Raw genomic sequence first — 10,120 nt, 5'->3', positions numbered from 1 at the left:
AAGGGTTCGGTCCATGGCGTGATTACGACCATGATTTTGTGAGCCAAAAGTGTTTCCTCCACTTCGGAGGTGTCGAGGATTAGATCATCTCGCTCGACTATAGGGGGAGTAACTTGTTCCTTTCCTGCGGCCTCGATGTCCTCCTTTTTATCCTGCCATACCACGGAAGGCTTGAAGAGTCATTCCAGAAAGGTACTTTTAGGGACGGGGTCGCACTTGGTGCCCATAAGAGCAAGGACATCCGCTGCCTAGTTGTTGTCTATAGAGACATGGTGAAACTCAAGGCCTTCAAACCGAGATGATATCTTGAGGATGACATCCCTGTAGGCTGCCATAATCTGATTTTAGGCGTCGGATTCGCCATTGATTTGGGAGATGGCAAGGTTCAAACCCCCCTGCACCTCCACCCTTTGTACGCCCATCGAAGTTGCCATCCGTAAACCATGCAGCAAATCCTCATACTCGGCTGCAATATTGGAATCAGTATACATTATTTGTAATACATACCGGAAAAGGGCGTTGGAGCCATCAAAGTACATCGTCCAATGGGTGTAGGTACTATGCTCTTTAGGGAGTTCAGCTTCCATCCATTCGGCTAGAAAGTCTACCAACACGTGAGATTTGATAGCTTGGCATAGGCAGGCACGTGATTTCAAAGGTTAAGAGTTCTATGGCCCATTTGGCTATGTGGCTCGTGGCGTCTTTGTTATTGATTATATCATTCAAGGGTACTTCAGATGATACCGTGACCGAACACTCTTGAAAGTAGTGTCATAGCTTGTGAGACGCTATGAAAACCATGTAAGCTATCTTTTGATAGTGCGGATAGCGTGTTTTGCATGGGGTAAGAACTTCAGACACATAGTAGACTAGTTTCTGTATCCGTAGTTTTGTGGAGCCGCCTCAAGTTCGACCAGAAGTACCATGTTGATAACCTGGTTGGTGGCCAATATGTACAATAGCATTGGTTCTCGTGTTGCAGGTGTTGTTAATATTGGGTTGCTAGCTAACAATGTTTTAGTTTCTTCCAGGGTTGCTGTTGATTCTTTGCTCCACTCAAAGTTTTTGGGTCGCTTGAGTAGTCGATAGAGAAGTAGTGCCTTTTTTTCGAGGCGAGAAATGAAATGGCTTAAAGCCGCCACACAGCCTGCCAGTTTTTGTACATGTTTTAACTCCGTCGGGATCGCGAGCTGGGATAGAGCTCGGATTTTTGCCGGATTGGCCTCTATTCCTCTATGGGAGATGATGAAACCGAGTAGTTTACCTGCGGGAACGCCAAAGACAGACTTCTCCGGTTTGAGTGTTTTGTCATATTTCTAGAGATTGTCAACGATTTGTTGGAGGTCGTCCACGAGCTGACTGACGTGTTTGGTCTTGATCACCACGTCATCCACGTATGCCTCGATACTCATGCCGATTTGTTTTTCTAGGCATGTTTGAATCATGCGTTCGTATTGTGTTGAAGCAGAATGGCCCGTTGGGAGTGATGAAAGCAGTTGCAGCCTCATCAGATTCCTTCACCTGTATTTGATGGTATCCGAAGTAGACATCAAGGAAACATAGTGAGATGTGTCCGGTGGTGGCATCAATGATTTGGTGTATGCAAGGTAAAGGGAATGTATCCTTAGGGCGGGCTTTAGTGAGACCTTTGAAATCGACTCTGAGTCCCCAGGATTTGTCCTTCTTTGGGACCATGACCAAATTCGCCAACCACTCAGGGTGTTTGATGTCTCGAATAAATCCGGCTTCAAGCAATTTTGCTAGTTCGGTAACCATGGATTTACGCTTGGGATTCAAGAAATTTTAAAACCGGATTGAACCATCTATAATGGGATTGGTGACAAGTGCGGAAGGTCTTCGGTTAGAACGTATTCCAGGATTTTCTAGTAGCTTGGTTAATGAATCCGGGATTTGCTAGTACCATCTATAATGGTTTGCAGTCGGATTTCGATGTCTTGAATGAATACATGATTTGCTAGTACCATCTATTTGCTAGTACCAGCTAGTAGCATCAAGCAATTTTGATGGTACCATATATTTGCTAGTACCATCCGGGATTTTCTAGTACCATCCGGGATTTGCTAGTACCAGCCAGTACCATCAAAATTGCTTGAAGCCGGATTCATTCGAGACATCAAACACCCCGAATGGATTTGCTAGTACCTTGCTAATTTAAAACCATCTATAATGGGATTGTTGACAAGTGCGGAAGGTGTTCAGTTAGAATGTATTCCAGGCAGGTCCAAAGGTTATAGGCGTGTTCGTCCAAGAATTTGTTGCTACCACCAAGAATACCTTGTCGGATTCTCAAAGAGTTCTTCTGCTTTGGTTATTTGAGGAGAAACTCTCGTAAATTGTGAGTACGTAGACATTGTTGTGTGGTACATTTGATGAATGCCCTTGCAGTGGTTGGGTCCCGAGGATAGCCTCTCTTCTTTTGGCAACCTGCCTGACAACCCAGCAAGCTCGAAGGACATGCGTTGAGTCAGTGTTGGGTAGTGCGGAATGTATAGGGCTTGGAATGTCCAATAGTTTATCAAGTACGGTTGGGGATTGAACCGAATTCTTCTTCCTCTTCTCTAAGGGCCTACGATCGATCGATCGTAGTTGGGGTGCACACTTCCTCCGAGCTTCGTAGGACTGCTCTATATGGATTGAGTCCACTCGCAATTGCTGAGACTGGCAGGTACTTTCCCTAGCATAGTATTTACGTATCGATGTTGAAAGCTCGGTAAGGCTTTGTACGTGGCTATGAGCGAGGTTGGCTTTGTATGTGGCGGTGGGCGAGGGCATTTAGGATTCCCTCGTCGTGGCAGTTATGCCGGAATATGTCTATAATATCTTGGCCATTGCAGTCCAATATATGGTTTATGGTCAGTAGAAATCTAGCCAAGAAGTCCTGGATTGTTTCCCCTGGACTTTTTCGGACGCATTGGCGGTCCCGTATGCTACGCTTTTCTGGGATTCTCAGATGGTGCCTAGATTGGGAAGCGAGTGGGAAAAAACTTGGTGTTTCAACAAAACACGTGTCCTTGGTATTTCCAACTGTATCTGATAGCATTGAGGAGTCCGAAGCTTCGAGTTTGGAGCCTGGACAGCTGGCCGGACATGACCGCTTGCATTCCAAATTTAATTCGGGATGTAACTCGATTCATGGATCGCCTCGAGAGTCTGGGTTACCTAATACTGGGATATAGATGGTTCTCAGCTCCGATGGTCGGGAGGGTGAACCTCCAGCTGGTTCCTCAACAGCGGAAATCAAGTGCTTGATAGGTGGGATGTGGATTTCCCAATCATCGGTTCTGATTCCGATCCGGTCGTAGATCGATGGTTGGTCATGGGATACTTCCATGGCCTGGAATCGGCCGAACATCTCGTCTAATTCCTTAACATTCACGACGTCCATGCTTCCGGAATTCATGGGGTCAACCTGAGGCGTCATTGTTGTTGGAATATTAAGAACCGTGCCGGAGTTGCGTTGACCCACCAATAATCCGCATAAAGTGAATGGTTCAGGCCTAAAGGCAGGAGCCTGGTCGAGAGTCGTCTCGAGGACGAGATCCGCGTCCTTCAATGTCGAGCCATCAAAGGTGAAAGGTGTGGGCAAAATAAGGGCACCCCAGGGATCTGCAACAAACTCTAAGTTCCCGAACCAGATCTCTTGATCAGGGCAAGGCTTCGAACCTGGTCTAGGCGACCAATTGGATCAGCATGCAGCACGATGATGCCAAACGCGAAGATTTTCCCTAGGACGAAAACGTCCCGAGCGTGGATGTCATCGCTAATGATGAGGCAAGCCATTGATCCTTCCATAGTTCCACAACAATCTCTCAATGAAAGCACCAATGTCGGTATCAAAATCGGTTGATCTTGAGTAGGGGGGTATGAATTGTGAATCTTGGATCGATGGGTAACAAGGGACAAAGGAGACGATGCCTTACCCCGGTCCGGGCCTTCTTGATGGAGGTAAAATCCTATGTCCTTCTTTGTTGTATTGATGAAGTATAAGAGACTCAACAGTTGATCTATCTTGAGATCAGATGTTGTGGTCTAAAACCGTAATCATAATTAGCGTAAGTCCCCTACAAAACAGCAGCCCCTAGTTTATATAGATACCACGAGCTCTAGGGTTTACACAACGACGGTTACATTAAGGAAAGGAATATGCAGATCAGCATGTTGTCTTGGATTGCACGCCAAGTCTTCGGAAGAGTCCACCTTGATCTCAATACCTTCAACGATAGTTGAACAACCAAGGTGTCTGGCCCGCAAGAACAAATAAGTGGCCCGAAGACCCCCTTAATCCCATAGTACCTCACATGGCTTCGTCTTCACCACATAAATACAAATTTCAAGCACCACGGTGTTAAGCAAGCAAGTGGATTGTACTTTTTAACACGCTTCCGCTTTTTATACTAATGACCCACAAGTATAGGGGATCAATCGTAGTCCTTTAGATAATTAAGAGTGTGAAACCCAATGAGGAGCGGAAGGAAATGACAAGCAGTTTTCAGCAAGGTAATTTCTACAAGCACAGAAATAGAAGTAACAAGTTGTTTGATAGCAAGATAACTGTAACAAGTGACTAGTAGCAACAATAATAGTAGGTGCAGAAAGATAACCCAATCATTTTGTGGTAAAGGACAGGCTGTAATAGTTTCTTATAATCGGCAAAGTGTTCTTCAGGGCACACGGGAATTTCTTCTAGTCAGTTTCATCATGTTGGGTTAATTCTCGTTCAACACTTTGATAATTTGATATGTGGGTGGACCAGTGCTTGGGTGTTCTTCTTACTTGAACAAACCTCTCACTTATGATTAACCCACCCGCAAGCATCTGCAACTACGAGAAAATTATTAATCATAAATACTAAGCATAGCATTAAACATAGGGATCCAAATCAGCCCCTTACGAAGTAGCGCATAAACTCGGGTTTAAGTTTCTGTCACTCTCGCAAACCACCTACTAATTACTACTCCACCATGTATTCCCTTAGGTCCAAAGATGGTGAAGTATTATGTAGTCTACATTCATATAACACCACTAAGGGAATCACAACATTCACATCATCAAAATACCGAACGAATATCAACTTCACATGACTACTTGCAACATGACTTCTCCCGTGGCCACAAGAACTAAAGTAACTACTCACAAGTGATAAACATGATCATGATCAGGGAGGTATTAAATAGCATATTGGACCTGAACATATGATATTCCATTAAATAAACCATAAAGCATCAACTACAAAATGTAATCAATATTACTAGTCACACCCCACGTACCAATTTGAGGTTCCGGTGCAAGATTGAGAACAAGAGATGAACTAGGATTTTGAGAGGAGATGGTGCTGATGAAGATGTTGATGAAGATTTGCCTCCCCAAGATGAGAGGGTTGTTGGTGATGATGATTGATGGGGATATGTACGTAGGGTAGGGCCACATGCCTGACCTAGGTGTCCTACCTAAGGGTACCTCATTATTCATTTAAAGGTCAGAAGGAAGATTCCGACTGGATATCCATGGCGTCTAAGTCACTCGGTAAGCAATCACTCAGAGTATGTTCCCCTTCACTCGACAACCAACTTCCACTAGGAAGAAACCATACGACACAGAAGACCAGAAGCTACTCTAGGGAGGCCAACAGGTGAGCGTTCGAATGGTTATCCTGAATAGCATTAATTATGCATGTTATCAGTAACGTACCCCTTTAAACCCTATTGATCGAACCCTTATATGTTGGGCCTTAATGAGGGGTAGCGCACTCTATATAAGCCGCCCATCCCCTCTGGCACAAGGGTTCACACCCCATGTAATAAACATTCTACACTGCAAGAGATCCAAAGCACTAAGATGTAGGGCTGTTACCTCCACGAGAGGGGCCTGAACTCATACATCTTGGGTACAAGGGTTCTGTAGCTAGGACTCTACCCTCTCCTTTCGTACCATACACCTCTACTGTCAGGTTCATTCCCACGACAATTGGCATCCACCTTGGGGAAAGCGCCTAAGAGACTTCCGGCAAGTTTGCAATTTCCATTCTCCGTCATGTCTTTCGGCCGCGATTCGTTCTTGGGAGCGAGATCCGTTTCGGCATGCTAGTCTTCATTGCCGATGATTCGGCATGGCTTCAGGAGGCGCCTCCCGACATTAATGCGCCCCCGATCCGCAGGCAACGAACTTCCGTGCAAGCTCCTTCGGCGTACTCCTTCAGCAGCCGTCGACTCGGTTGTCGACTGTTTGCTCCGATGTTCGTCGTCACAAGCGATCTGGTTGCTCACGACTTTAGTGATGGGTGAAGCACGCAGTGGCTTGCCAGGCGTCATCTTCGTGATTGCCGCAGGTTGCTGGCATCGAGCCTGCTGAAGCTCTCAGGAGCCCGATTCACTCGGCGTCACGTCAGTCTGATGTTCCTTCTGAGTGCGAGAGCGGAAATCTAGTAGTGGAGGTTTTCATGGCGGGTTCTATGGAGAGCCCACCCAGGTTCGGTCGCGGAGACCACGAGGTCAGAGAACCATCGAGTGGACATTGTCGGCATTCTGGGAATGGGGGTACCCATACCTACCTGCCTACGGGCCAGGGCTGACCCACTTCATCCACCAAAACCAATGGGCCCCGCACCACTCAAGGCAAGGCCCTCGCGAGGAGGAGCAGGTTCAAGACCCGCGGGGGCCTCCGCAAGACTCCTCCGGAGCAGCGGAGATTCCGAGGCAAGACCCAACCTCGAGAGTCAAGGATGATGGAGGGGGGACAGGCGAGCATCAGATTGCATGATGGTGCACTTTCCCCTTTCGTGCGAAGGAGGGAAGCACGTACGGGAGTTCCCAAGGCATCTCCCAAAGGTTCCCATTCTGGTACAACAAGGCCATCGCCGCGTGCCAGCAGGACGGACGTCATCCCTGGACCCGACCCTGCTGCGTTGTCAGCCACTTTGCGGGCAAAGACCACCTTTGGGCAGGAGAGCATGTTCCCCTGTTCCGCTCCAAAATTGGCCATTGTGGAATCCCTTTCCGTTGAAACGATAAGGGAAGAGGACCCGGGCTGCCACTATATATAGAGGATAGGATACTTCGTAGAGAGCTCCGATTCATTCGTTCACACACCCACACCACACGAAGGCCACCCAGCCTCCGGAGGTTCCTGAACACTGTACTAGTTCATCCACCAACCTCCATGGGAGGAGTCCACCAAAGCAGGAGTAGGGTATTACGCTTCTGAGCGAGCCAAACTTGGGTAAACTGCCGTGTTCTGTGTCTTCCGCACCATCGAGTGAGTTCTTTGCCATCCCAGATGAGCAGCGAGTTAGGTGGGGCGAACCTATGAGAGATCTTCGTACATGCCCCTGAGTTTGAATCTTAAGGGTTTTGCAGAGCCTGAAATACGACACTTGGCGCGCCAGGTAGGGGGTGTCAAGGTCTCTCCCAGGGTTCGGCCCGCTAAAGGTGCTCACACTAATGGTAGGGGGACGGCGAATCCGCACGGAGAGGCGGGCCGCACGCGTGGCTCGTCCGACGCAGGCGGGCCGGAACGCCCTGCGATGCTGCGCCACCCCGTCGGCCGACGTTCACGCCGGACGGGCTTCCAACCATCGTCGGGGGATGCCGAATTCACCAACCACGCGGCATCCCCCTGTCGCCTCGGCCCTTCCACCCCCTTCTCGAGTTAGTCAGCACCCGACGGACAGACATGTAGCGCTCTTGGTGGCGCATGAGCTCAGGCGCCGACACGTCGGCCGCCGCCACCACGTCAGCGGGTGCAGGCGCGCTCTTGGGTGCGACGTTGCCGGCGAGACCCAAGCATGCACACGTGAGAGCCGTGCTTGTCAGGCCGCGCCGCCAAGGTCTACAACTAGGGAACCGCGCGGGCTCGCCTCAGACACCCGCCCAGGCCGGTCCCCGCTGGGAGTCCGGCGGGAGCTCCTGGAGGCATGGGACTTGGCCGCACTAGGGAGGTGTCGTCCAGCGTCCCCCGGCGCGCTTCACGAAACAAGGACGGAGTATCGGAGGCCCGACTACATCAACCCCTGGAGGCGCGCACAGTTCGACGATGACCATGCCAGCACACGTTTGGGCTACGTAGGAAGGAGCGCTGACTATCACGGCGATAGGAAGCTCGTGTGCAACCCTGGAGATAGCCCTCGCACAAACACGTATGAACAACACCGAGGGGATGGCTTTGCGGGGACGCCCAACCCCGGTCTCCTTGCACAGTACACCTGCTGGTCGGGAGCTGCTTCGGGCAGACGTCTGGGTCCGGGGACCGGGGACCCCTCGCTTGGGACAGGGTGGACGCACCCTTGTGTCCCAGCCGAGAGGCTCCATCCTGGGAACGGAGGGTGGAGCACACGCCCATGTTCCTGGGCCATACGATCCTAACCTGGGGGCCGGGGGAGGTATATCCGCCCCTGCCTCCGGGGCGTGCAACTCAGGGTGGAGCACACACCCATGTCTCCAATGCAGGCTTCATTCGATCGGCAGCGGGTGTTCGAGTACCTGCCTTTGCCCTCGGGATGGGGTAGCCCAACCTGGGGGCATGGCCCAAAGTACCAACATGGGAACCTGGGGGGCCCGAGCGAGGCGCGTTGGGGCAACGCTCCCGGGACTCATGACCTATCATCTGGGTGAGCTCTCCGGCCAGCGAGTGTTGGGGGCTACTCCCACACTCGAGGGCTCACTCAGGGCGGGTCACGCCACGCGGCTACGACCCTGGGGACCTAGAGCAGAGCACACGCTTGAGAGGCATGGGGTTCCCGAAGCGTCACCGGGACCTTCATCGACCCGTGACGCCTCTACATCGTCCTTCAATCCTTCCGGAACCTACTTCATCCCGTGATACTCTCACATAATAAATAGCCGAAGCTATAAGTGCCCAGGGCCCCCCGAGGACGCGGAAGAGGTCCATCCCATGCCGAGTGGAAGCCCTATGCTCCGCGCTGGGGAGAAGATGGAGGCAATCAACACAGTCCACCAATGACTTCCGGAATCAGGCGCCAATGCCTTGGGGGTAGGGACACTCATGAGGCCAAAGCATCCTCGCGACCTCCCAGATACACCCCCACCGTGACACTCTCACGTAATAACGAGCCGAGGTTGTATACACCCGGGGGCCTCCGAGGACGCGGAGGGGTCCATCCCACACCGAGTGGAAGGCCTATGCTCCGCACTGGGGGAGACAGAGGCTGTGGATAGCTTAGGAGCCGGACGTGGCCATTTCTCGTTCTTTTCTTGCGCTTCAAGTTATGACTCTCAGAGCCACCCCTTTTCTTCTTGTATTTTGAGTTGTCAAAGGCTCGAAGATCTCTTGCTTCATGTTTTTAAAATAAAAGAAGGGCGGGGATTTCTTCTCTATGTTCTCTCGTTTATCAAAATTCGAGTTCTCTTTCTCCCTTTGTTTTGATTGGTGTTTCGCGGGAACCTTGGGATACCGCCGGGTCTCTCGAGGCAACCACAAGCGGAGCAGAATGGGGAATCGCTCGAGCGCCAAAGGGGACTCCGAAGGCGCGCCTCAGGAGCCTTACTGGTCATAATGCCACTTGCCATCCATGATGTCCTCCTGGAATTCCGGTCGGTATCAGGGGAGGCGGGGCCCCGCCCCTTAGATGCGCCCATCGTGGCCATACCTAATGGTTGCGGGGAAATGTGTGGGACTGGGACTTGTCGACGTAGAGCAGTTTGAATGTCAAGGGGGACACCTGAGCAACATGCCTCAGGAGCCTTACCGGTCGCAAGGCCACTCGGCCACCCATGTGCCGCCCACACAGGCATCCAAGGCGTCGGGGCTTTGCCCTGCGAGGAACAACCTTGGTAACAGGTTGCACCACACGACGGGAGGGAAATCTGTGGGTTTGGGACCTGCAGACATAGAGTACCAAAAGAGTCCTCAAACTGCCCCACAAGCAGGGAGGAATCGTCACGAACAGAGCCATGCTCGCGGGTTAGACCGTCGGCGTCGCGACAACACAGGGCTGGCAGCGGCCATGGCCAGGAGGAAAACATCGCACACACCTCGTCCTCAAAAGACGTGTTGAAAGGTAAGCTCCAGTTACATCCAAGTGCTATTAAACCTAATACATAACCATATTAGGAGTACAAGGTGGCGGATCAGGAGGACACATCGT

Source organism: Hordeum vulgare, chromosome 7H, assembly GCF_904849725.1.
Source record: "Hordeum vulgare subsp. vulgare chromosome 7H, MorexV3_pseudomolecules_assembly, whole genome shotgun sequence".
Classification (NCBI taxonomy): domain Eukaryota; kingdom Viridiplantae; phylum Streptophyta; class Magnoliopsida; order Poales; family Poaceae; genus Hordeum; species Hordeum vulgare.
Note: the sequence above shows the minus strand (reverse complement) of the source record.